Genomic DNA, 26,560 nt, shown 5'->3' with positions numbered 1-26,560 from the left:
AAATAGATTGTTGAAGAAGGGTTTACAAACCACCCTGCTTATTGGTCTGAATGTTAATGCTTTGTAAGGAAAATGGTGTTGGTGTTTCATGACACTCCCCATACTACAAGTTGAAAAACTCTTTTTGTGCTGTTAAAAGATGTGGCTAGAACAAAGTTAACACCAGTGTGAAGGGATGGCTGGGTAGTTACATCAGACGTATCTGTAGATTTTGAAAATCCCCAAAAAAGGTTTTGGAGCAGTTGGCCAAAATGAAAGCATGTCATGATATAAGGTTCAAAAACAAAATGCGCATGCAGATTCTTGGGGTGCGTTGAAGAGGATAAATGTAAAGAGCTAAAGAACTGATTTTAAATTTGATGAACTCTTTCTTGTGAAAAGAGTTGTTCGCAATTCTGTACAATAGGAAGTTGGTAAGTGGTGTGCTGTGTATGATTTTGTTGTGATTACAGACAACCAGAAGAACCTTGTTTGTTAACATCTGCATGATCCAGGTGAGAATGGCTTTATTGTTATGGGTTGCTTGACTGGTGGGAAGTCATCTATTAGTCACAAAAACAGGAATGACAGTGTGGTTTGCCAGAAACTCTGTATTACAGTGAGTGATGTATGCACGTTTCATGCTACTGAGGTGGATGGTGAATGTGTTTTAACCTCTGTCCATGGGTAATCTGATCAGTGATGGTGTGGTGTCTTCTAACTCACTCGAAACCGCAGATTGTAGTGCAGTTGATGCAGAAAATCCACTTGCGGTTTTCACCAGGAATTATCCTATATTTTTACTCCAACAATATTTTATTGGTTTTATAGTTCGAACACTCATACCTGAGCTCTGTCTCCACCACAGTAGCAGCATTAGGATGCCCGATCACCCTTAACAATCATAGACAGTTCGAAATAAACCCTCCACCCCTTCTCCCCTGTGAACTAACAATCAGATGAGTCAATAAACCATATTCTCAATGATTATATCACAAGTATGCTGTGAGCATGTTTCAATGGTGAGGTCCGATATGCTTATCCTGCGTTCGTGTTACCATCCTTAGGGATCTCAGGGATTTAGGACGACCAAGCATCATCCACTTGTTCATCAAATAGTTCACCAGAGGTTGCCATTGTCTCTCGAATTTATGGTCCAATTCAATAAGTGATCATGTCAGTTTCTCTAAGGCCAGTAGTGTCCAAAGATTCCCTTCCCATTCCTGCATTGTTGGCAAATTTGGAGACATTCATTTTAACTTTATTAATTGTTAAGCCACCAAGAGCATATTTGTTGTGAGTGTCCAGTTCCCCTTTTGTCATGTGCTTCAGTTCCAGAGGTCGAATGCCCAGGACGGTCACTGCTGGATTTGTTCTTAACGGGTAGACGATTACCCTTTTTATATGACTGAGGACCTCTTTCTAAAAGATAGATAGTTGTGGACATAGCCAGCAGGCATGCAAGGTATCACCTTCTTGTCCACATCCCCTCCAGATTGCTTCAATTACTAAATGTCCACATTTCTTACAGGACTATGATGTCTTGTCATAGTTTGTTAAGTTTTGGTAGTAAAAAGGGAAAATGTGTTGTATCTTGTAAGTCTACCCCTAAAGTTTGGATGAGTCCTTATACATATTTTGTATTGCCCACGCCTTGTGATCCACCACACACCGTTGACTTTCTTTGTTGCCTACTAATCCCTGATTTGGTTTTTCTGATTTCATACTTTTAACTACATTCCATCAGTTGGAGCCTGGTATCTGGTGGCTCAACTGGTGGTTCATCCGCAGGGCTCGAGTCGGGGGTACACACAGGTACACGGCGTCCCCCCACTCTTTTCACAGGGTGGACGCCGTCCCCCCTGCCAAGAAGCTAGCCCGCACAGAAATAAGCTGAACGTGTCCCAGTGTAATTTTCAGACACCGGGACACGTTCAGCATGTGACGTCATGAGGTCATTTGCATATTGTCAGTCCCCCCACTTCTTTTTATAGGACTTGTGCCCTGGTCATCGGGCACCTTCTGTCACCATTAAATCTTTGTTACAAACAAATAAGTTGCTCCCTGTGTGGGTCGTTCGCACTTGAGGGCCTTTGAATCTCTCACTCTATAACCCCTTCCGCCTCACATTGCAAGAAGACATCTGCCCCTCTCACTGCGAGCTTCTCTGCTTCACAGGAGTTAGGCCTTTGCCTCGCTCAATCCATTGCGACCCTGCCTCTGCCTCACCCTGCAGTGGTGCATCCGTCCCTCTCACCCACAGAGCTCCGTCAGGTGCAGAGAGGAAGTGGTATCTTTTTCCAATCCACTCCAATTCTCCATTTGTCTCACACTGCAAATAGTGTCTATCCACTTAACCAGAGCCTCCTCTGCTGCACTCTGCATCAGACTAACTTTAACTGTTTTTATAGAAATCATTGGTTAGACTGATAACAAGCATTAACTAAGGCAATAGGTCTCGCCTTTTGACCTATTGGCTTTGCCAATACATTGTGTTGATGCTGGGCAAGATCTGCAAAAAAAAGAGATAAAAGGATTAAAAGAAGCAATGGAGGGGAGGGTGGGTGAAGGGGGAGCACAGGGGGCTGCTCTTTATGGTAGGGTGAACAGGACAGAGAGAGACAACAAGAAAACACAAGCCCTCTCGTGGAGTTCCAGATGAAAACGAAAAAAACTGTCAAAAATAGGGGTAGAACATGCCTGTCTGAAAATATGCTGCATTTCACAAATGTCAAACGCTGTTCAGGAGGCCACGATGCAGGCATGGGCTACTGGACCACAACTCTGGGGGGGCGAAACCTTTAACCATTGCTGTTGGGGGTATACCTTAATATGGTTCTGCAAACTGGACCAAGTAGAAACCCTTTTCACACTTGACTTTCAGTAGCAGTAGCACAATAATCAATACCATCTCCCCAGCAGTGCAATAAGATCTATGTCCAGCTCATTGCTTTTCTTTGTATTAAGGACAAATACTTTATTATACAGAAAACTGAATTCCCCTATACACTCAATAATACAAGAATACCTGGTTCACAGGTGCAAGTGCTTGTGCTCTAGGGACATTTGCCATCTAGGCCTCCATCTGTCTCTTGTGGGTCTTACACCCTTCCATTGGGTTCCGTCTTTCCAGGTTCAGAATTTGAGCTAGGTCTACGGTGCAGCTCGGGCTTTCCCCCGGGTTTGTTTTAGCACTCAGTCTCTCACCAGGTTCCTAGTAGCAGTATTGAGCCATGTTCAGCCCTTCAGCAGCAGCAGGATCTCACCAGCAGAAGTAAGTGTCCAGGTAGAACGAGGAATTCTTCTTTGGGGCTGCGTGTCCGCCGACTGTAAAACGCGTGGCTTGACAGGCCGTCGCAGGAGAGGAGGATTCTGTCAAGGACCACTTCTGGGTAGCAGGCTGTAGATCACAGCTCACTCCTGCACTCCAGTGAATACTTGCCTCAGGGCGCGTCTCATTGCGATACTCCCAGTGAGTACTTAGCGCGACTTTATGAGAACAACAGCTAGAAACTCATAGATGGCAATTCTTCGGAGTGGAGGAAGCCAGACACTATCTTTGGCACACAGTGCCTCGAGGCGATGACTTCAAATCTTCTTAAAGAGCGTCAGGGCACCTCCCAGGTCACTTAATCTTCAAGCCTAGTCCTGACCCAGCGACACATTTGGCAGTGCAGCGAACACACTGTCCACTTTTGGGGCAAACAGGCCACCAGGAGGCACTTATCCGGGCTTTAATCGAACCTACCACACTGACACACATCTCTAGGTGCCTGGCCCCTCCAACTGAGATAACTGACAAAGGTCCAGTAGTTCATTTGAGCCAGTGGTTGCAGCTGTGTCCCACCGGCATTCTTTCTTAGGGACTGGCACTTATTTTCTGTCCTCAGACTTTGACCCAGAGCAATACACAAAGGGGAAATAAGAAGGAAGACGAAGAAGGAAAAAGCATTGGCAATCCAATAAGTCTTGCATTTTATAGATTTTAAGCTATTGTCCTTTACAATGGCAATAACTCAAACTCTTGTAAATGCGAGACCGTTTTCACTTTAAAGAAGCGGCCGCTATTGTCTGGGGCTGCTCGAAAGTGAAAGCGTGTATGGCTCTCTGAATGTAAGGGAAGCACGTCGTGCCTGCAGTAGGAAAAACTCATTAAAGAAAATAGTGCTTACAGGCTAAATAAGACGTACTGTGTCGCAACAGAAGTAAAAGGGCCAGTCGCCTTGAGAGGTTACAAATGAATACAAGGCGGTACTAAGGAGGGACTAACAAGCCAATGAACTAATCAGAAACCAGCATTTACGAAGGACAAGGACACAAGCCAATGGAGAATATGGGCGGAGAGTGGGCTGAACTTTATTTAGGTTTTGTAGAGCGCGTAGTCACCCAAGAGTATCCCAGCGCTAAACCTCGTAGTCCTGAGGATGAAAGTAAGGGGTCCAGTCGGTTTTAGGGAAAGAGGAAAGTCTTGAGGGATTTCCTGAAGCGCAGGAGGTTAGGTTCTGATCTGATTCTTAAGGGGAGCGCGTTCCATTGTTTGGCAGTGTGGACTGAGAAGCGACGGCCTCCTGTGCGGGCCTTTTTCACCCTCGGAACCACAAGTAGGTTTTCCTGGTCTGAGCGGAGCGCTCTTGTGGGTTTATAGGGGGTGATGCATTTGTTGAGGGCTGGAGGGCCTGCATTGTGGAGTACCTTGTGAGCCAGGCATAGGGCCTTGAAAATCACTCTTTCCCTGATCGGAAGCCAATGCAGTCTTTTCAGTGCGGGTTTGGCTGATGTTCTGGCTGGGGTATTCGTGAGCAGACGGGCAGCGGCGTTCTGGGTTTTCTGCAGTATTTGAAGAGTGGATTCCGGGGCTCCTAAGTAAATGGCGTTGCTGTAGTCCAACCTGGACACAACTAAGCCTTGGATCAGTAGTAGTTGGGACTGGAACGGGAGTAGGGGGAGTACCTTTCTACATGATCTTAAAATGCCGTAGCAAATGCCGGCCGTTTTCCTTGCCTGTGTTCTGAAGGTGAGATCTTTCTCTAGCCATACTCCCAGACTCTTCACTTCCGTTTTAGGGGAAGGGGGTTCACCCAGACAGACTGGCCAGATGTTAGGGGGTAGATTCAGCGTCTTTTGACCTAGGAGAAGGATCTCCGTTTTTGACCCGTTTAACTTTAGGGCGGAGTCGCTCATCCATTGGTGTAAAATGGAGAGGCAGTCATGAAGATTGGAAGGCTCTTGCTTGGGGTGGGAGAGAGTCACTACAAGCTGAGTGTCGTCAGCATAACTGACGATGGTGACTCCGAAAGGGGAGACCAGCTCATCCAGTGGGGCCATGTACACGTTAAATAACGTGGGGCTTAGTGATGAGCCCTGTGGCACACCACACCGGAGGGGGGTGGCGGGGGAGCGGCTTTCACCCTCCCATACTTGGAAGGAGCAACGGTAGAGAAAGGACGAGAGCCATTTCAGTGCTGTATCCTTCACACCGATGTATTCTAGACGTTGGTTTAGGACCTGGTGGCTGACAGTGTCGAAGGCCGCGCTCAAGTCCAGGAGGACCACTGCCACTGATCCTCCTGTATCGAGAATTTCTCTGGTCTTTTCCACTGCTGCGAGGAGAGCGGTGTCAGTGCCCTGACCTGGTCGAAAACCTGTTTGAGAGTCTTTGAGGAGATGGTTGGTTTCCAAGAAGTTGGACAATTTTTTATTTACAAATTTCTCTGCGACCTTACCAATCCACGGGAGGAGGGAGATTGGTCTATAGTTTGATAAATCCTCAGGATCCAGTGAGGGTTTCTTAAGGAGCCCTTTAACTACCGCTTTCTTCCAACTCAAAGGGACTTCGCCTTGGGTTAGTGAGATGTTAATAAGGGCTGTCAATGGGGGCACTATGGTGTGGATGATATCTTTAAGGAATCTTACGGGTACTGGGTCGCTGGGGGCACCACTCTTAATTGAGGTAAAAATTGCCGCGACCTCCTCTGTAGTGGCAGGTCCGAAAAGCGCCAGATGGGGTGTGTCGGGTTTCGTGGAGGGGTTCCTCTGTGGGAGAGATGGGTCCTTAGCTTTTCCAGTAGTGTCTACTTTAGCGAAGGGAAGGGAGGCTAGGATTTTTTTAATTTTTTCGTCAAAAAAGGTGGCTAGGTTGACTTCAAGTACAATATTCCAATACAGCATGCCTTGCAGAGCAGCGCATGCTCTGCCCAGGCTCAACCTAAAAAACATGGCAAGAGAGACAGCTGGAACTTGCATGAGTGAGCTAAAGGTGCATGAGGTGTAATCAAGACTAAGGAGCCTTGGTATTCAGCACACCGACATTCAGTAGCTTCAGCTGTGACTTTCTGACCAAAACTTCGGACCCCAGAACTTATTCTTTTACAAATTAAGCATTTAAAAGGTCGCACTGCATGATCTGGCAGAAGCAAGAGTACTTCAAGGCATTTGCTTAGCGAGTCTTTGACGGACATACCCGATGCCACGGTTGATTATAGTAGTCCGTTTCATGATCCGCTCCTCATGCAGGGTTGGCGCTTCCTCCACTTGCTCACAGGAAAGATATCTGGGGTAGTTGACTGTCAGTGCGACACCAACCCTTGGCCGTGTATTAGCCCCCAAGCCCTTTGGAGAGTAGCCTCTCCTTGGAAGAAGAGACCATAACAACAAACAGTGATGATCTTGAGCTGCCATCTTTATTTAAATTTCGCAGATGGAGGATGAGTATTCCAGATCTGCTTCCTTGGAACTGGATAGAGTTGGTTCCCCTTTCATGTGCACTGGCCAGGCCACCTTCTAGGACTGATCTCTCTCTGCAAGCATGCTTTGCCCAGCAGGACAGACTCCAGATGAAGTGCCCACTACAGAAGTACAAAGAGGTGAAAGCAGGCTGCCACCAGCTATGTATGACCCTTCCTCACAGATATCACAAGAGAGATAAGAATAAGTGCCCCTTCAAAGGACTCCTTTTCCTAACAACAGATACTACAGGTCTCATACTGCACACCCTGCGATCTGTTCAATGGAAGCTGCAGTCAGAGTCATTTAGAGCCCAGTGAATCAGAAAGGGTCCTGGAACTTCTGAGGAAAGCCTGTCTTCTCTTTTCTCATCATTGCATCTGGTGCTTCCCCTCCCATCAAGGAGATGCTAGCAATAGACATGTGTTGTCTTGAGAAAGCAACCACTCCTCCATCTGACATCCTGGTCCAGGTTAAGGCCTTTCAAAATGGAACCCGCAGGCTTGTATCACTCGTGCACAGCTCACTATCACACACACACATACAGAACATGTTGCGTTCAGGATTCCGGGATGATCATGAGCAATGTAACTTTAGATGAAGGGACATGAAAGTGCGCATTTATGCCTCACAGGTAAAATCCTGTCACCATAATTTACTAACACAGTAGGCTGCCACCACAGTGCTCCATGTAGGAAACCCCTGATAGGGAGGTAGTACCCTATCACTATGAGGATGCGCTTGCTGCACCCCTCGGAATTTACGACTAGATCCAGAACCTATCATTGTCAATAGGCCAGGCCTTGGCCAATCAATCCATGCACACAGGATTACAGTGTGGCATGACCCAATTTTTTTTTTAAGAATCACAGGTATGCAGTTCGGGCATGCAGATCAGGGACACAACTACATCATGCAGGGGACAATCACGTCCCAACGACAAATGTCTACTTGAAGAGCTGTAACCTAAAGAGAAAACTCTGTGGGGGGCTCTGAGAACTCTTCGTGTTTGCTAATTCTTTAATTGTGGTCATTGAGGTGTTGAACTTCTCTGAAAATCCTTCTTCTCAAGTCAGCTGAGCCAGCAGTAATGCTGCAATTTGCCCAGAATCACAGGAAGTTGAGCCTCTGCCCGGATTCAAACCTGGTTGCCCAGTTCCAAAGTCGGTAGATCTGCCACATCTAAACACCTCAATAGCCACAATTAATAATTACCAAAACACAGAGGTCCTGCAGGCCCACAGAGTTTGCTGCTCATGGTACAGCTAGTCAAGGAAAAAGCAGCATTGCTTCAGAGAAACATGTTCTGTCTGCAGCTGTTTATCTTCGGTTGCCACTCAAAATCTGAGGGGAAATTGTCCTGTACATCCCCTCACTCCAAAATCTGTGGGGGTAAATCTCTTATCTCCACAGTTCTACGCCCCTGCTACAAGCACCTTACTCTTCTAACTATAGTACTGCATGTTTGAGGTGCACCTGGTACAAGTGCTTTAAATGGAAATATAGAAGTGCAGGTACTCACTATTTAGAGTATCTGTTTTCTCTTGAGAAGTTCCAATACTCTCCAATTCAATGTTTTGCAGTAGTGCTGTGAAGTACAGGTACTCTCCCATTCAATTGAAAGAAGTGCAGGTACTCAGTACAGACAGTACCTGTCAATTTAAGGCACTGCCTTCAGGGGCATAGCTTCAGAGGGTGTTTGGGTGTGATACCCCCATAATGATTGTGTTCTAGGCCTGGTAGTTGGGTCAGAGAGTCCTGAGTTGGGTCTGCTATGTCTAATTTTCTTGTTGAGAGCCTAGAATGAAAGACAAAACTGCAACATTTGCTGTAAGAAGGGAGAGAGAGACAGCGGTACCCATGTGACGTCTGATTTCAAAATGTGAAACCAGATAACCTGGAATCAGTACTGGTTTCCCTGCATGGTTAAATAGTGTGATCCTAGGCGAATATTTTATTTCATATAGTCTCCTTTTTATTAGCACATATGGGCACTTGAGTTCGGGATGTACATTGTACAAGCACATCTTATGTTTGGTTTACTTTACGATAATGTTGCTCCGTCTATAATGAGAATTGTTACACCTGGCAGCTTTTGGCGTGATTTCCACTGTCTTTTTGCTTCTGGCCTCCTGTTTTTGACTGTGTGCTGCATTTCGTTTTGGCTGGCTTTAGGACTTTGGGCACTTTATCACTGCTGACCAGTTCTAAAGTGCAAGTGCTCGTCGTTTAAATTGCATTGGTTATTGGTTTATCCATGATTGGCATATTTGATTTACTAGTATGTCCCTAGTAAAGTGCACTAGGTGTGCCAAGGGCCTGTAAATCAAATGCTCCTGGTGGGCCTGCAGCACTGACTGTGCCACCCACATGATAAGGCCTGCAAACATGACTCGAACCAGCCACTGCAGTGTCGGTGAGTGCAGTTTTAAACTGCCATTTCGACCTGGCTAGTGCACCCACTGGCCAGGCCCAAACCTTCCATTTTACTACATATAAGTCATCCCGAAGGTAGGGCCAATGAAAGCCCAGGGGCAGGGTGCAGTGTATTTACAAGATAGGACAAGTACTGGTGTGTTTTACATGGCCTAATAGTTAAAAACTGCTAATTTTGTTTTTCACTATTGCATGGCCTATCTCTCCCATAGGGTAACATGAGGATTGCCTTGAAATATATTTTACGTGTAATTTCCCATTGGGAGCAGATAGAGATTTGGAGTTTGGGGTAGGGCCGGCTCTTCCGCTGAGGTAGAGGAGCGTCGCCCCACTACTCTTCGAGCAGTGAAAAAAGGAAAAATAAAATGATAATAACGCAACGCTATTATAATTGTATTTTTCCTACTGCAGTGGCTCAATTGTTTCCAGAGGGCGGGGCTGAGCCTGGGTGGAGAACATGCCCAGGCTGCCAGTCCCTGGCTGAGCGCCGAACCACAGTGCTCAGACCAATCATACCTCTGCGTTGCAGCATTGTGATTGGCTTTGGGGAGCCTGGGAGCCCGGGTGCTTCCTGCTGCAGCCTCCAGGAAAAAAATTAAGAGAACGGAGGAGAGGCGGCGGCCGGACGGCCGGCCGTACTCAGGTAAGTGTGCTTTTTTTAACCTTTTCATTTCCACCACCTCCCTCCTGCCCTCCCCACCCCACCACCACTGTCCGGTAGCAACCGCTGCTGGTTAGAGGGTGAGCCATGAATGTTTCTAAAAAGTATCACTTTTAATAAACTTCTATGCAGTGATAAAATGTGATGTACTGAGGCAAAACGCTTCTACTAGTTAAAGAAATACACTTTTTTTTATTTTGAAGAGATTGTATCATATTTTTAAATTATGTTTGTTGCACGATATAGATGTCAAAAGTTTTCTAAGCTCAGCTCGAGCTCTTAGAGTCAAGCCAGATGCATGGCGAGCCTTGCCCTATAAATTTTCCTGCGCGCCCTCTTCTATTTGTGACTCAACCTTAGTACATGGGGCCATCAGTCACTTGATAAAATGATTTGTAAAAGGCAAGCACTAGAAACATGGAGCCCTGCCACATGCACTGATTTGACAACTCTACCATCAAGGCTTGTAGCAGAGACGAAGAAGAGTGCATGCAGCGAAAATACATCTAAAGGAAGTGTTCCAGGCCAGGAGCCAGGCGCGTAGCTGGGGGGGGGCGGTGGGGGCGGACCGCCCCAGGCGGCACTATATTTAGGGCGGCCGCTCGGAGCAGTGCTGACCCGCCGATTTCAATTTCATTTAGGCAGCAGGGCCTGAGTGACACACATTACAATTTATTTAAAAAACCACCTGACCTGACCATGATGACGTTCGTAGAGGCGCGCAGCGCGCAGATGTCTCCGCCTCCGCGTCTGCGCGCCGGGGTTTTACAGTTAGTTTTACCTTAGGGTGGGGTCTCTGCTGCCTGGTGACTCTCATCATGACCTGCGCATTGGGCTTGCGCATTAAAAAGTGCGCGTGACTCCGAGGCGAGGTCGAGAAGGCACTGGCAGGCATCTCAGAGGCCAGAGACAGGACTGGGGAAGAGAGGCCCGCAGGTGAGTCTGTTTAATTATGACTGGACGCCAGCCGTTTAAATTGCATGCAATGCAAATGTAATCCATATCGTTTATGCCGCGCCAAGCCATGCTGGAGGCGATGAGACCGGCACAGGCATCCGGTTGAGACAAACCGCGTCGTTGTTGTGGCGTGCTGTTTTTTGTTTTGCTGGCTTTGTAACACGTCAGCATGGCCCTACCTTCAGAGCATAATGAAAGGACTGCTTGGCAAAGAGGTGTTGTTCAGTTATAAAGGGATGTGCGTCACATCAATATATTCAATGTATGCAAAGTTTCACGCATATTAATGAATTTAAAAAAAGCTTTTGTATATGTTTTCATTTTATTTTCATGATTTGCATAGCGCTGGCACGACGCCTTTATGTCTCTCTGCAGCCAGGGGCCCAGCGCAGGTTGGCAGGCAAGCAGGTGTCACCAAAGAGCTGCATACAATACAAACATGAATGGTATAGTTTTTTTGTTTTGTGATATAGTTAGAGCTTCCTCAGTCTTTCATCATTCTAATGTTGCTAAAATGAGTATGTTTGTTTGGGCAGAGATACGTTTTTATCAGTAAAGCTGACCCCCATGGAATACTCTTTTAAATCCTAAGGTTGTATTTCCCCAGACCAAACCCTCTCAAAATATACTGCCCACCAGTATGGATGACATGTGATTCCTACACCTTTTAATCCTCATTGGCTTATGTGACATTCCCTGTAGACTGATTTACATACTTGTATGATTCATTGTCCCTGTATAATGTGTTCGTGGTGTAAAGTGCTGACACATTACACTGATATGAGTAGCGCTAAACAACAAATGAATATGAGAGAGGGGCCACGGAGCGATGAGGGGCACTGGTGGAGGGTGGCAGTGAGGGAATCTGAGGAGGAGGTAGTTGGAGGGGCTGTGGAGCGATGAGGGGCACTAGTGGAGGGTGACTGCAGGGCTCGAGTCGGGGTACCAGGCGGGTGGACGGCGTCCCCTCACTTATTTTAACGGGAGCTCGATTACTGGAGCAAATGGAGCCACACATTTATTCTTTGGCCTCTCTGGGGCGAGATTGGAGCTCATTCAGAACGCTGCTCACGCGCTGGCTTCTCTGATGCAATGGCATGTAAGGGGTGAGCGAGGGGAGGCAATGAGTCTGATGGTGCAAGCCACCTTTCGTGACCTCACTTGCTGTTGTGAAGTCAGCGTCCCCCCACTTTTTTTTTTTTAGGACTTGTGCCCTGGGTGACAGTGAGGGAATCCGAGGAAGAGGTCATGGTGTGGAGGGGGAGCTAGGGTGAGATGAGGAGCACTGGTGGAGGGTGGTAGTGAGGAAGTCTGAGGAGGAGGTCACTAGGGGGGCCATGGAGGGATGAGGGGCACTGTTGGAAGGTGGTAGTAAAGGTATTTACGGAGAAAGAGGTTATTAGTGTGGCACCAAAAAAGACTTTCGCATCAGCGCTAAAGCCCTGTCATGGCCTTTCTGTTTTTGTTTATTTAATTAGCAGTCGGGTCATAAGGGCTACTGTGGAACATACTTTAAAGTGCATGTAATTATATTTACTGCTATATTCAAAGTTTGAAGGTGATTTTACTAATGTTTTTACCGGGAAAAAGCAAAGTGGAGCCCGATGGTGCCTGATATGGGGCTGGGGCCCAAGGTCAGCTGTGAGATAAGGTGCACTGGAGAGAGGAGTAGTGGATAATCAAGCCTGTAAGGGAGAGCGTTGCCGAGTCCGGGGTCAAGTGGAGGTAGTAATGAAGAGGGATTCTCCCTGAAGGCTTGCACAGAGGGAGCCTGTAAGGGAGAGCGTTGCTGAGTCCGGGGTCAGGTGGAGGTAGTAATGAAGAGGGATTCTCCCTGAAGGCTCGCACAGAGGGAGCCTGTAAGGGAGTGCGTTGCAGAGTCCGGGGTCAGGTGGAGGTAGTAATGACGAGGGATCCTCCATGAAGGCTCGAACAGATGGAGCCTGAGTAGTATCACTTGCCTGATACTCCCGCCTCAGAAACCTCCTCTTCCCATCAAAGGAACATTACATGGAAAGTGATAATATTTAGAAAGAGATTTGGAAAAGAGTGAGTTTTACTTGGTCCTATTTTTCTGGTTTCTTCTGAATATTCAAGGAGTGCCGCAGTGCTGGAACAGTTTGTCCCGGGTCTTGGATAGAGTTGAACAAGTTCCCATGGCCCCCACAACTGTGTTTAAGGATTGTGATCATAATAATAATAATAATAATAATAATAATAATAATTCTTTATTCGGTTTGTCACGAAGAAAACCATAAAAGAGAACAATCATACAGTAAAAAAGAAAAAACAGCTGTCATTTGTTTAAAAAGAAGAGGAATTTTTTGCTTCTGAGAATCAATGTTTTTTCCTAATGCGGTTTGTTAAAGGTTTTTTCTATGGTTCATAATACATTTTAAAAAGTTTAGGACCAGGTAACAGACTTCTTCGGACTCTAAGGTTTGCAGTCTAAGGAAGGCCGGTCGACATTGTCTTAGGCCCCATCGCCTGCATAGCAGAAGTATCCAAAATTTTCTGTGTGGTTGGTAAAATTTACAAAAGATAATGACGTGGATATTTGATTGAGTTGATATCGCATCACAGGGACACGGAGGCAGCTTTGAGTCCCAGGCCTTATTTAGAGGAAAAGCAACCAGTCTAAAAAAGAGGTTCAGTCTGAGCCTGGTGAGCAGCATCCTCTCATATGTTTTGGTATGCAGAGTAAGGTATGGTTGAATGCCAAAAGTTAGCTGGACTGTGTTCGCGTGAACCACTGAGGGTTTTGCAGCCTCAGTTGACAGTCTTAGTGTTTCCAGATGCCGTAGTGTAAGTTCCTTGAGCTCCTTTTTTGGGAGGGCAACAATCGATTCTGGGTGGAGATAATATTTTTCAAGGCCCATATCTGTAAAAAAGTTTCTGATGTAGCGGAGCCATTTTAAACTAGAGGCGTGATCGAGTGACATTGTGTCAGCCACTATCGACTGTGATAGCGTATTAGCATCCGAAGTCCATATACGCCTCCACAAAAGCAATGGCTGGATTTTAAGGAGATCCTGCAAATACGGAATTCCCAGTTCCATATGGGAGGCGTAGGTTCGTGAGCCTTTTGGGGTAGCAAGAAGGAATCTTATAAATTGATTTTCAATTTTCTGTAAGGCTCCAACATCTATATGGCCCCAGACCCCTGCTCCATAGAGAGCAATCGCTTGGCACTTGGCGTTGTAAATTTTTAGCAGTTCTGCTGGCCGCCTCCTTCCCAATTTCCTCGAAGGACTGCAGGGCTGCTATTGAGCGCTTAAAAAGGTGGCATCTCGCTTCCACTGCTGGTTTCCAGGTTAGCTTATCATCAATCATGATCCCGAGGTATGGGTATTGTGTGGTGACCTCCAATGGTTGGCTATCGAGAAAGATACTTTTTTTTTTTCCTTTCTTCGCCCCCCCCCGTGATCATGACGAACGTTTTTTTAACATTAACCTTTAGATCCAAGGCGTTCATGAAGGTGGTATATCTATCTAGTGAGAGCTGGAGTTCGCGCGGCGTTCGGGCCAGGATGACAGCGTCATCCGCGTAGAGGAGCGCTGGAATCGGTCTCTGTTTCATTTTTGGGAGGTCCTGAGCCCCCCTCAGCATCTCCTCCTCCAGGTCATTTGTGTAGAGCGAGAAAAGGAAGGGGGCCAGAACACAGCCCTGCCTAACTCCACGCTCCACGCCAAATGATGCCGTCAGCTCACCGTTCTTTCCGAACCGAACTCTAGCCGAGGCCCTGGAGTAGAGCTCTCTAAGAAGATCCAGCAGTGAGGGGTCCACGTTCATTGCTCTTAGGACTGTCCATAATTTGGAATGTGCGACGCAGTCAAAAGCGGCAGACAGGTCCACATAGACCATGTATACCGTCGATTTCTTTGCATGCGTGTATTTGGCCATTATAAGGCTAAGGTTAAGTGCCTGCTCTACTGTCCCGAGGCCTTCTCTAAAGCCGAATTGTAGGTCCGAGATGATACGCTTTTCCTCACTCCACTGATGTAGTCTCTCCAGAATGACCCTCCACACCAGTTTGCCAAGGGAGTCCAGGAGGGATATGGGACGATAGCATTTTGGGTCCTGTCGGTCCCCTTTCTTAAAGATGGGGACCATGATTGATCTGGTCCAGGAGTCCAAAATGCCCTCACTGGCTGCTGCTGTGCATACTCTCGTCAAGATAGGTGCCCAGAGCTCCTGGTTAAATTTAAAAAGGTCCACAGGGACGCCATCAGGCCCCGGGGCTTTCCCTGTTTTACTTTTTTCCAAAGCCGCCAAGATTTCGGAGATGTCAAAAGAAATTGGGATTGGATATTGTACTTCATTATGGAAGTGAGATGGATGGTCTGTGGTTCCTTGGTCTTTGAATATGTTTTCGAAGTGAGCAATCCAAGTTCCCTCATCTATAGCGACCTCTATCTTGGGAGAGTTGTTGTCCGAGAGGAATGGGGATCTAATCGTTCTCCAGAAATCCTTGCTGTTTTTTGATTGGGAGCTCTTGTCTAGGTCATTCCAGAGTTTCTCTTTCATTTGTTGTAGTTTTAGTTTGCGTTCCAGTTTGTATTTTCTTCTTAGAGATTGAATAAGGCCCACGTCTCTTGGTTTTTTGTGGAGGGCAGATTTTAGATCAGTTAGGGCTCTCGTACAGTTGTGGTTAGACCAACCTTTCCTTTCTGTATGTTTGTTGGTTGTATTCCCCGTGAGTAGTCTCTTGGCTACTGTCAGAATTTCTGCGAAGTTCAGTAGGACTTCCGTATGATTTAGGGCTAGGTCCAAATAATTAAGAATATATGGGTACGCCTGGTTAATTAATTTTTTTGTGAGATTTTGTGGGTCGATCTTTTCCCATTTTATGGAATAACCATGTTTGCGCAGTTGCAGGCTGTCTTGAGCGAGGGCAGTTGCTATATCAGTGACCTTAGATCTGTATTCAGATGGATGGAATTCAATCTTTAGAGCATAGTGATCACTTAGTGTGTTGCCAATTACTTGGTGATCTGTGACTTTTGTAGCGAGACCATAGGACAGCAGGATGTAGTCCACTGTTGTCTGGTGGCCTCTAGCCACGTAAGTTGGATTGAACTGATTTTTCTCCGCCTTCAGGGAATTAGCGATAAATAAGTCAAACTCTGACAGTGTGTTATTCAGAGCGTTGCCAGATTTATTGTGGACGAAATGGGCTAGTGGAACGTCGTTGTCGTCTGCAAATCCGCAACATTGGGTATCTGCCATTTGGCAGGGATGAATATTGAAATCACCTCCCCAAATAAGATGGATCATTTTAGAGTTGTCCTCCTTGTGTTGAAAGGATCTTAGTCTCTCCTGCATATCTTGGACAAAAGTCAGGAAATCGTTTTCCGTTAGGTTGTTATATGAGTTGACAAGGGTAATAGTGTCCTCATTTGCAAAGGAGAGGGAGAATATCTGACAGTTAGAATCGGTGGAAAGATTGGTCACTTTTAACTGTGATAGGGTGTTGGCGATGTAGATTGTCAGGCCTCCTTTGGGTCTACCTATTGCGCTTTGAGTAGCAAATGAGGAGTAAGTTTTGTACCCCAATAAATGGAGCTCTGAGGTTGCCCAGGTCTCTTGAAGGCAAAATATTTTGCCTTGTTCTAAGAAATTAACGGCAACGGGGTCTTCGATCTTTGTTCGTAGGCCCGCCACATTCCAAAATAAAAAAGGTATTGTGTGGGGATTCACTTTCGGGACTGAAATTGGTGGGGTCGTGACAATGTTGTTGCTTAAGGAAGGGAAGTGTGGCAGGTTTGGGGTAATATATTCTAGGTCCCTTGATGGTCAATCCACCATTTCTAGAGGACTATATCTATTTGTTGTTGGAATGTTGTACCAGGGATCCCATCTGGGCGGTTCTCTGCGAGTCATCCTCTGCTGTTGGTATCCCCATTCTCCCCAGTTTAGTCCCTGATGACGTGGATTGACTATTTGCCAAGGGTTTTCCTGCTCCCGGAAGCGGGAGGCGCCATATTGTCTGTTGTCATAGAAAGTTGGTTGGCGCTGAGGTGGTTCCACCCAAGGAAAAGCGGGGTCCTCAGAGAAGTTATTGTTTGAGGTTTGAATGAGAGGATAGAAAAATGAGAGGGGTTTAATTCTAATGCTTCCATTTAGGTTCAGTTGTTCCCAAGAGGTGACATAGTCTGCCACCCATGGGTCCTCAAAGGTAATGATGATGCAGTCCCCTGGATATTGTTTGGTGCCTTTCCCCACCCACGGGGTCCTGCAAAGAGAGGAAATCCTACCATGGCAATTTGGTGGCATGGGGCGATTTGTCTGCAACCAATGGTGTACTTTGTTTTTTAGGGGCAAAGAGAGGAAATCCTACCATGGCAATTTGGTGGCATGGGGCGATTTGACTGTGTTTAAGGATTGTGATCATAATGTGTCGCCCCTCCCTGTATTTTAGCTTTGGGCCCCCAGGCAGGCTGTGCACCATGTGTGTGCTGAGGCTGCTGTGAAGGAGAGATGCACTATTACAAGCTGGTTTTGGGTATCAAGAGCACATGTCTTTTCATTCCCAAGGAGTTGGTTGCTGCTGCTTGGAAGTAATGACAGGGAGCGACCCCTGGTTATTGCCTTTGGGGCCACCAGAGTGGGCTTTGTATCCGGTCTGTGTTGGCAAGGTGGAGCTGACTGACCCCTTTGTGCTGCGTTTAGTTTTAAGGGCACACAGTGAGTCATTCCCTGTGAATAATTAATTTGCTGTTTTTGAAAGATAAAGAATCACAGGCTTCAACACTGTTAAGTTGGTTTTGGGTCCACAGAGCACATCACGTTTGTGCAGGTCCCCACTGCTTTAATGGGGGGGGGACCATGATGTATGGTCATTTAATGTCAGCTGTAGATGAAGGTTACATGAACAGTGTCATGTATGTGCATGTTTGCATTGTGTTGAGGGGATTACCAGGTAATTGTTCACGCAGCTCTCTGATGGATGTCACATGCGGTTTTTCTGAGTCCCCAGATAGATCATGCAGTCTGTGTGTTCTCTTTTGTACTGCCAGTCACCGGTGTATTCAACTGTGTAGCCTTGGACCGTGTCATGTATGTGCATGTAACTTGCATGATCAAGGTAACTATTAGCGGCGATACTACGTGTCTCTCGGACCTCTTTGAAGTGCATGCCCTCCCCCCATTCCCCCCCCCACCCCCTGGGGGGGGGGGGGGCGGCAATCTGAGGGATAGCCCCGGGCGCCACAAGCTCTAGCTACGCCACTGCCAGGAGCTCCAGGCCGTTATGTTGTAAGTGACCGTTTTCATGAGCCTTTCGCGAGAACTACCAGACCCAGCTTGGAGGGATACGGGTGTTCCTTCATCTGTAGTGTTTGGTGTGTGACATCCCTCAAATGTATTCTTGGTTTTGTAGTTGGGTCTGGGGGCCCTGAGTCGGGTCTGCTATGTTTTGTGTTTTTTTCATTTTTCTCATTTCACCAAGAGGTTTTAACTTGTTTATTTTTGGGGCTGGGATCTTGAATATATATTAGTGACCACTTTGCCAAAAAAGTAGTAAACCTGCACTTATAGAATTTCTCCTTGAAAGCGAGCAAATGTACTACTTCTTGAAATTCACAAACTTAGGCCGTAGTAGGCTTGGAAAGGTGCACCAGTCCCAAGTTTCAAGCACACCACTGGCAACGAAAGGCCCAAAAGGTAAATGCTTTCAAACAGTCTTATCAGTGGCAATTGCTTGGGGTAGCAATCCAACCCATTGGTTTATGCCCACTGCGCCACTCTAGAAGAGCCCCACCTAATTAGGGTGACCAGAATTTTAAAGCCAAAAACCGGAACATTTCCCAAAAATAGAAGAAGGACTACCATTTTACTTCCACGCAGCGCACAGAATGACAGTGCTCCTTAGCAGAGAATTACAGAAGAGGCAGTAAGAACGTACATAAAATGCTATGTTTAAAGGCCGTAGCATGCCTGTTAATTAAATTGACTTCTTATAACAACAGCTAACTATCCCTGCTTTACAAAACTTAAAAAGATACCTCCCAGCGTTTTCAGCTGACACACTCTAAAAACTGGGACATGAGCTTAATTTCTTGAAATTTGCCGGAACATCTCATGAAAAACAGGGACTGTCCGGGCAAACCCGGGACGCCTGGTCACCCTTCACCTATTGTAAATCAGTACTGACCCTGTTCCTCATAGGAACAGTCCGTCCATAACCTTGGTTACCTCACTCCTCCGCCCTGCAGTCTATTGTTTTTTGAGTTGAGAAATTTAAGATTGACACTCCCATGGATCTCACCGACTAAGCTATGTCCGTGACTGTCTGGTACAATAAAAACGCTCCCTTTAAAGTGCTGCACAGATGCTTGGCACTAGATCCGCACTTCATAAAATATTATCAAAATAGCACTTTAAAAAAAACGAACACAAATAAGCCAGGCAGGTCTGCGGGGCTAGGCGCTAACCAGGCTTGACAAACAGAACAGCTTTACCTTACTGCTGCTCGAATTTCTTGTAACAAGATTGAATATTTTACTGGACGTTCCATAGCCCTCGGGCCTTTTTAGAAGCCTGTCTGAAAACTACCTAATTTCTACAGAAACCAATCCATCCCAACATTTGTTGATAAAGCATAGACAGGCAGACCTGCTAAGTAACACGGTGCCACCGTTTGTCACACGATTTCGGCTCCTTTCACACGGTCACCCGGCGAGGAGCCGAAATCGCTGCACGTTGCCAGGGTAAACAGCTGAAACCCACTGTAATGGGTTTCCAGCTCGTTTCGGAAGCTGTAAGTAGCCAATGTCAATAATAGGTGTGAAAACACCCCATGACATTGGCGACAGCCTTGATGACCCTTTGTTTTTTGGGGGAGGGGTGGGGGCTTGGTGAGGGGGCAGAATGCCTGTTATCTCTCAGCACCAGGCCCCACTCCCTCCACGGCCCCACCCTCTCCGCACACTGTAAACAATATTGTGTAAGTTGGCAGGTATGCAGATGAGTAGGCTGTGGGGGATTCCTGGTTCGTCTTGACTGGAAAACACCAGGACCGAGAAAATCGTCCAAACCCGTGTAACAAGTCAGGTTAATTGAACCAGGTCTTGTCTATACTATACATGTTCGTCGTCACACCCATGTGATATGAAATTAAGGTTCGCACGTTTAGCCCATTCCTCCCAGCCAGTGCCTAAAACCTAGCCTGTGGCTGGGAGATGACATCATTTGCTCCAGCACACGTCACGGCGTTGCTACCAACAGCGTCAGGCCTTGGAGACGGCGGCAAAACAACAGCTCATGGCTGAGGAGGAGGAATTCCGTGTGACGGCACTGCCGTCCGCAGAGCTCCTCGGGGGCAGGTATGTGCCCGGGCGACATGCCACGGCGCCGTTCTGTGGTCTCAGGCTACGAGGACTGGCCCTGGAATCGGGCCAAGGACGGCATGCGCCCGGGGACCTGCCTGGGCAAGGGACAGCACGGGGTGGGTGTAACAACGGACGAGGCAACGTGAAAGTCGAAGTTTTATTTTTCTTGAGATGCACGGGGAGCGGAGTCGAAAAGTGCCCTCGTGCTCGCGCCTCTAGTGTCTAGTCTAGCTCCGGGAAACTTGCGAGATACGTAAAGCCATTGACAGCCTGGCAACGGGCGGGTTGCTAGAATGGGTGAAATAATATCCAGTTGTGCACAGTGTTACTAACCCGCCGCGCTTGAAAAATATTTCACGTTGCACAAACTTTCGTGAAAGTGCTCCTACCAGTATGAAATCACGATGACCAGATCTGCAACCAGTTCCAGCAGGGTTCCCCAAAGACTTCAAGTTGAACAGGATCTGCAGATTGTCTGCAATTTCTCACAACAAAATGCGTAACACCAGCAAGCAAGAGATCACAACTTGCCAGATGTCCTTCCCCAGTGGGCCCAAAAATTAGCGTGCATACCACTGGCACGGTGGACAGACATTCAACCGCTTTAATGACTCTGCCTCAGTGCTTTAAATGGGCCGGTACTGCCCGGCACTGAGTACCAGCACTTTATTATTTTGAGAGGGAGAGTACCTGCGCTTATCAAGAGAGGCACAACTCCCTTAATTGGAGAGTACTGGCACTTCTCAGAAACAAACAGGTTCTCTGGTAGAGGGAACCTACACTTCTATTTTTCCATTTCAAGCACTGCGAATCTGCCCCCAACCCTTGGCGTAGCTTGGTGCAACAATCACGCTGGAATATAATGTTAAAATACATTATACGACAAGTAGGGTGCATGAGAGGGGTTTAAGGGGCAGTGCAGTGGTGTAACAAAAGACCTCGCGGTGCGGGGGGCCCCGAGCTCCGGGGGCCTCCTCCGACACTGGCAGGCCCCTGGCCTGAGAGCTTCAAACTGGGTCTGGAGCGTGGGGGGCCCTGCATGTACTTTGCGGGGGGGGGCGCTATAGTTTCGTTATTCCACTGAGTCAGTGTAAAGGGAGAGGAATGCGGATTGGTAGGGACACTATATAAGAGAAAACAACATTTTGTAAAATAACCAATATTTTTGAAGACTTTCATAACAGAGAGAGGTTGTGTGTGGCTTTTTGTCTGTGTATATGTAACAATCCCTGGTGAAATCTGACAGACACCTCACCGTACCCGACTGAAAACACTTGTACCCAGCTATCAAAAAAGACATTTATTAGGAGTAAATAACACCTCAAACACCCCCTGCCTTGGCTAGATGCAGGGTGGGCACCACAGTTAAGCAATATCAGCTTGCCAAGTTAGCTCATCCTCAGGCAAGACACCGCAAGTTTACCCCGTTCTTCCCAATGAGATGGTGGATGAGACGAGGTTTATCTTAGAGGGCCTGAGAGAGAAACTGACAAGTCCATGGATCTATTTGACAAAATTTAACACACTGGCTAAGAATCCCTAGAGGCAATGATCTGAACAAAAGGGATCGAAGCCCTGAAATACCGAGAGTCGTAATATGGAGTTAACATGAGAATAGAAACATGGCCAGAGGCCCTGGAGAATGTAGAGTGGGAGACCCTAACAGGGTGGGACTGGGACAGAAAATACGCCCAGGCACCAAAATAAAAGTGGCCCCATTAGTGAATTTAAAAGATTTTTTTTAAAGTGGCCCATATTTGCAAACTGGCAGTTTTGACCTTGTAAACACATGCTTAAGGTATGGAAGACTGTATGAGTTTGAGCTTGCTTAGATCTCGAAGTGCCATATAGCATATCCAGATCAGATTGCAGGTCCAAGAGATCACCGCCAGTCTATGTGTCGCATAGATCAGGGCTTTAAATAAGGCAAGTCCTCAAAAAACGACTTTGGCATCGGTCCCTATGAGGCCCAATACTTATGTTATGTTATGTTATGTTATGTTATGTTATGTAAGCTTGTAGAGCGCGCTAATACCCGAAGGTGTCCTGGCGCTGTAGCAGAGTGTCTGAAGGAGAAATGAACAAGACTCAATACCAGGGGCGATGTCAAGGCCTGGTAGAGAACAACCAGGTCTTCAAGCCTCTTCTAAAAGAGAGTAGGTCAGAAGTGGCTCTAAGAGAAGGAGGCAGTTCGTTCCAAGCATAGGATGCCTTCCGCACAAAGCTTTTACCGCCCCAGTTGGCCTTTTTTATCCTGGTGATGACTGCCAGTTTTGCCTCACTGGAGCGAAGAGCTCTCTGCGGGTGATACCACTGGAAACGTTTCCTAAGATCGTATGGTCCCACTCCGTGTAGCGATTTATGTGCTATACAGAGGGCCTTGAAGAGCACCCGATGTTTCATGGGAAGCCAGTGGAGGTCTCGAAGACCTTTACTAACGGATACAAACTTGGGTGTATTAGTCAACAATCTAGCTGCCGCATTCTGGGCCATCTGGAGTCTACTAAGATGTTTGTTATGGACAGTAAGGTAGAGACCATTACAATAGTCCAGGTGGGACAGAGCTAGAGCAGACACCACAGATCTAAAACTATCAGTAGATAGATAGGGTTTGATTTTTCTCAGCGTCCTGATGGTTAGGAAGCAGGTAGAGGTCACTCTGTTTACCTGATTCTCAAAAGAAAGCCTATTGTCAATAATAACCCCCAGGTCCTTTACTTTGGTAGTTGAGGGGGAGGGGGGTCCAGATCACTAGGCCACCAGGCGGGAGACCAAAATCAGGGTTTATTTCCAAACAGGATAACCTCCGTTTTGCCAGCGTTCAGTTTCAAACAATTATTGGCCATCCAGCTAGTGATGGCAATCATACAATTCTGGCAGATGGACGCTTTAATTGCTTCCGTCCCTTTGTTTAGGGATATCACGATCTGGGTGTCGTCGGCGTAGGATGTTAGCCTAAGGCCAAAAGATCGTATCAGAGGGGCAAGGGGCTTCACATAAACATTAAAGAGCGTAGGGCTCAGCGATGACCCCTGCGGGACTCCACAAGGCAAAACGAAAGACTTAGAAGAAAAAGTCCCCATTTCCACATTTTGAGTTCTGTGGGTTAAAAAGGACCTCAGGAGGGTTAGGGCAGAGCCCTGAATCCCGATCTGGGATAGGCGTTCCAATAGTATCTCATGGTGCACAGTATCAAAGGCCGCCGATAAGTCTAATAGAATCAGGATGGCTGAGCCACCCTGATCGACGGTTTCCCTAATCTCTTCTGTTGCTTTCAGCAGGGCCGACTCGGTACTGTGCCCAGTTCGAAACCCATATTGTGAGTGGTCCAACAAGTTGTAAGTGTTAAGAAACAGGCTGAGTTGAGTATTCATCGCCTTCTCCAGAATCTTAGCAGGAAAAGGAAGACGGGAGATAGGCCTGTAATTAGTGGGGTCCTTGGGATCAAGATTGGGTTTTTTTAGGAGAGGAAGGATTGAAGCTGTTTTCCAGGCCAGAGGGTAGTGTCCTGAGCCCAATATCTGATTAAGTAAGGGAGTAAGGGTATTTGCAATGATGTCAGGGGATAGATTAATTATTGAAGCAGGGCAGGGATCTTTCGGAGAGCCGGATCTGCAACCCCGCACCAGATTAGCCACCATCTGAGTGGAAAGTGGCGTGAACTTATCAAGGATGGATGTGCAATTGGAGGACAACTGATACGGGCTTGCCTCCAAAAGAGGTCTAGTGGGTTTGTTAAAGGATGAAAAAATACCATCCACTTTAGATAGGAAGAATTGCGCTAAAGTGTTGCAGAGCTCGTCACTGCTGTGTATGATGGATTTAGGGGGGGAAATAAGAGTTGTGACAGTTTTAAAAAGTTCCTTTACAGAGGATTTGGCTTCATTGATTTTTTTAGAAAAGTAGGCCTTTTTTTCCGACAGCAGCTGATTTTTGTAATCTAGGAGGCGAGATCTATACCTCTCTTTGTTAATGGAGAGATAGCCGTTTCGCCAAAGGCGCTCCAGGCGTTTACACTCAGATTTCAGCTCTTGAAGGGTCTGTGAAAACCAAGGGGCAGAGGGTGTCCTGCGCTTAGGGAAGCACCATTTTACAGGGGCAAGCTTGAGGCAAGCTGAGTTAATCCAGTCATCATAGGCACTAGCCGCTTCCTCTATATTAGGGAGGAAGTCTGGGACTGAACTAGTCAGTGCTTTACTAAAATTGGTGGGGTTCAAGTTTTTCCATGCCCGGGTAGCTATCCCATCCCTGTGATTTAAATGTGCTTGTGGAGGAGCTGATTGGGAAATCTGAAAGAGGATAGCCGAGTGGTCAGTCCAAGGTAGAGGCATGATGTCAACAATTGACAAACATGGTGAGTTAGTAAAGACCCCATCCAGGGTGTGACCAGCTTTGTGAGTGGGACCAGGTACCTGTTGCCGAAGGTCAACTGCACTCATAACGTCAATCAATTGAGCCGTATCTGGGTCAAGAGGGTCGTTGAGGTGAAAATTAAAATCACCTATAGCGGTGAACGTTTTAGCACAAAGACCTTCTTCCAATAATAGGCCAATGGAGTTAAGAAAACCCCCTTTAGTACCTGGGGGACGGTAGATGAGCATCACCTTAAGTGTGTCATGAGGGCCGAAGCGTACGTTTATAGATAAAGCTTCGCACGCGCTATTGGACGCGTCCTCAAAAATGGGATTGAGATTTTTGTGGTAAATCACAGCCAAGCCGCCACCTCTCCTTAACGGGCGATCAAGGCTGTAGCTAAGAAAATCGGGAGGGGAGGCCCTCACCAACTCTGGTCCAGATGTTTTGTCTGTCCAGGATTCGGTGATAAAGGCCATCTTAACATCCTGTTCCTCAATCAGGAGGGAGCATTCGTGGCTGTGCTTAACTAGGGAACGGGCATTCACCAGAAGACATTTAAAAGGAGGTGCCGTCCTAGGTGGGTTAAGTATCGTGCAGCCTGGTGATAAATATTTAATGGGGGCGTCCAAAATGAATGGAAGTGGGCCAAGGCAGCCTTCGCAGCATGCCGGCAGGGATTTGGCTTGCGTAAAAGGAGAGAATCTAGGGCAGGGGGAGATGCTGGTAGCAGGATTCATCTTCAAAAGCATGTCCCTCGTGTAGGATCTGATGATCACTATTGGAGAGGCAGAGTTCCTCGCCCCGAGCCCGGCATTTAACTGTACGGGCATAAGCTCTGACTAACTTTGCAACTGACAGTACATACCCGCAAGGTAATCCATTTCAGCAATGCAGTCCCTGTTTACATTTTGTAGGTTTTACTTCCTGTTGCATTTGCTAAGAGTACTTGCTTTTTCCCAGATTTGTTTCTGAAGGTGTCATGCAACATGTGACTCCTGAATAATGCATACGGTGAACTGAGTCGTCTATCGTTGTCTAGGTGAGTTCAGGTTGAGAGTAGGTGTTTATAAGTGAGCATGATTAACTCAGGTGCTGATGCTGAAGGCAGTGCCAGTTTCTCACGCTGCCAGTGAGTGGGTCATGAAGGTATTCAGACTATAGGCACATCCAGTCCAAGGCCTCTCTGCAGAGCGCGCTGAGCGATAGTCACATATGTGCCATTTGTAAATGAGTTTTCATCGCCAAGTGTGTTAAAGAGGTCTCGTTGGGACAGAATCTCCCAGTCCAGGAAGGACAGCAACGTCCAGCCTGCCTCTCTCCTTTGGCGCCACCTACCGCGTCACGCCGTAGCACCTGGAGGCGCTTGAAATTGGGTGACCAGCTCCCGCAGCGCGGGACGGGCGCGGGCTTGCCCGGGCCAAGAGTGGGCCCGTCTGTGCCCGTCAGCGGCAGGAAGAGGCAGGGCAGGCCTATGTCCTTTTGGTCCCGGTTCCCGGATGTCTATAAATATTGACTTTCGGCTATTCAACACGTGGTACCAAGAACAATAGCTGCAACTTGCCAGGATTCAAGTAAGCATATACTTGTTCGTAAATTAATTCATTGGGAATGGCGGCAAATTTGAAATCAAGGGATAGGAAGGTGGCCACTCCAAAAACTCTGGCAAACTCGACACTTGGCTGTTTTCTTCTTCGGGCAGCCAAAGCTATTGATAAGGAGATTCAGGTTGCGGAGCGACGCTTGTCAGTGGGAGGTGGGCCGGTTTGCACCATTACTGACCTAATGACTGTGGCTGAAATTTCGAATTGCTCAAACAATTGACATTGAATATAATAACTCCCTAGTGACAAGAAGCACAGACATGGCACATGCTACCCACAACCCCTGCCACCACCCCCAGTTCCATCAGTGTGCGAAATGGCTGCTAAAAGGAAAAAAAAGGTTAAACATCTCGATCCACCACGCTGTTGACGGTGCAGATCTAATAAAAAGGCCTAGGATAAAACTATAGAATTTACTGATGATTTATCAGGAAGTCAATCCCCTATCATCTGTCCAATCGGTCCAAACACAATTGTGAATCAACACCCATATGTATCACCCCCTGAGATTGGT

This window comes from Triturus cristatus, chromosome 3_2, assembly GCF_964204655.1.
Source record: "Triturus cristatus chromosome 3_2, aTriCri1.1, whole genome shotgun sequence".
NCBI lineage: Eukaryota > Metazoa > Chordata > Amphibia > Caudata > Salamandridae > Triturus > Triturus cristatus.
This window is presented reverse-complemented; position numbering follows the sequence as displayed.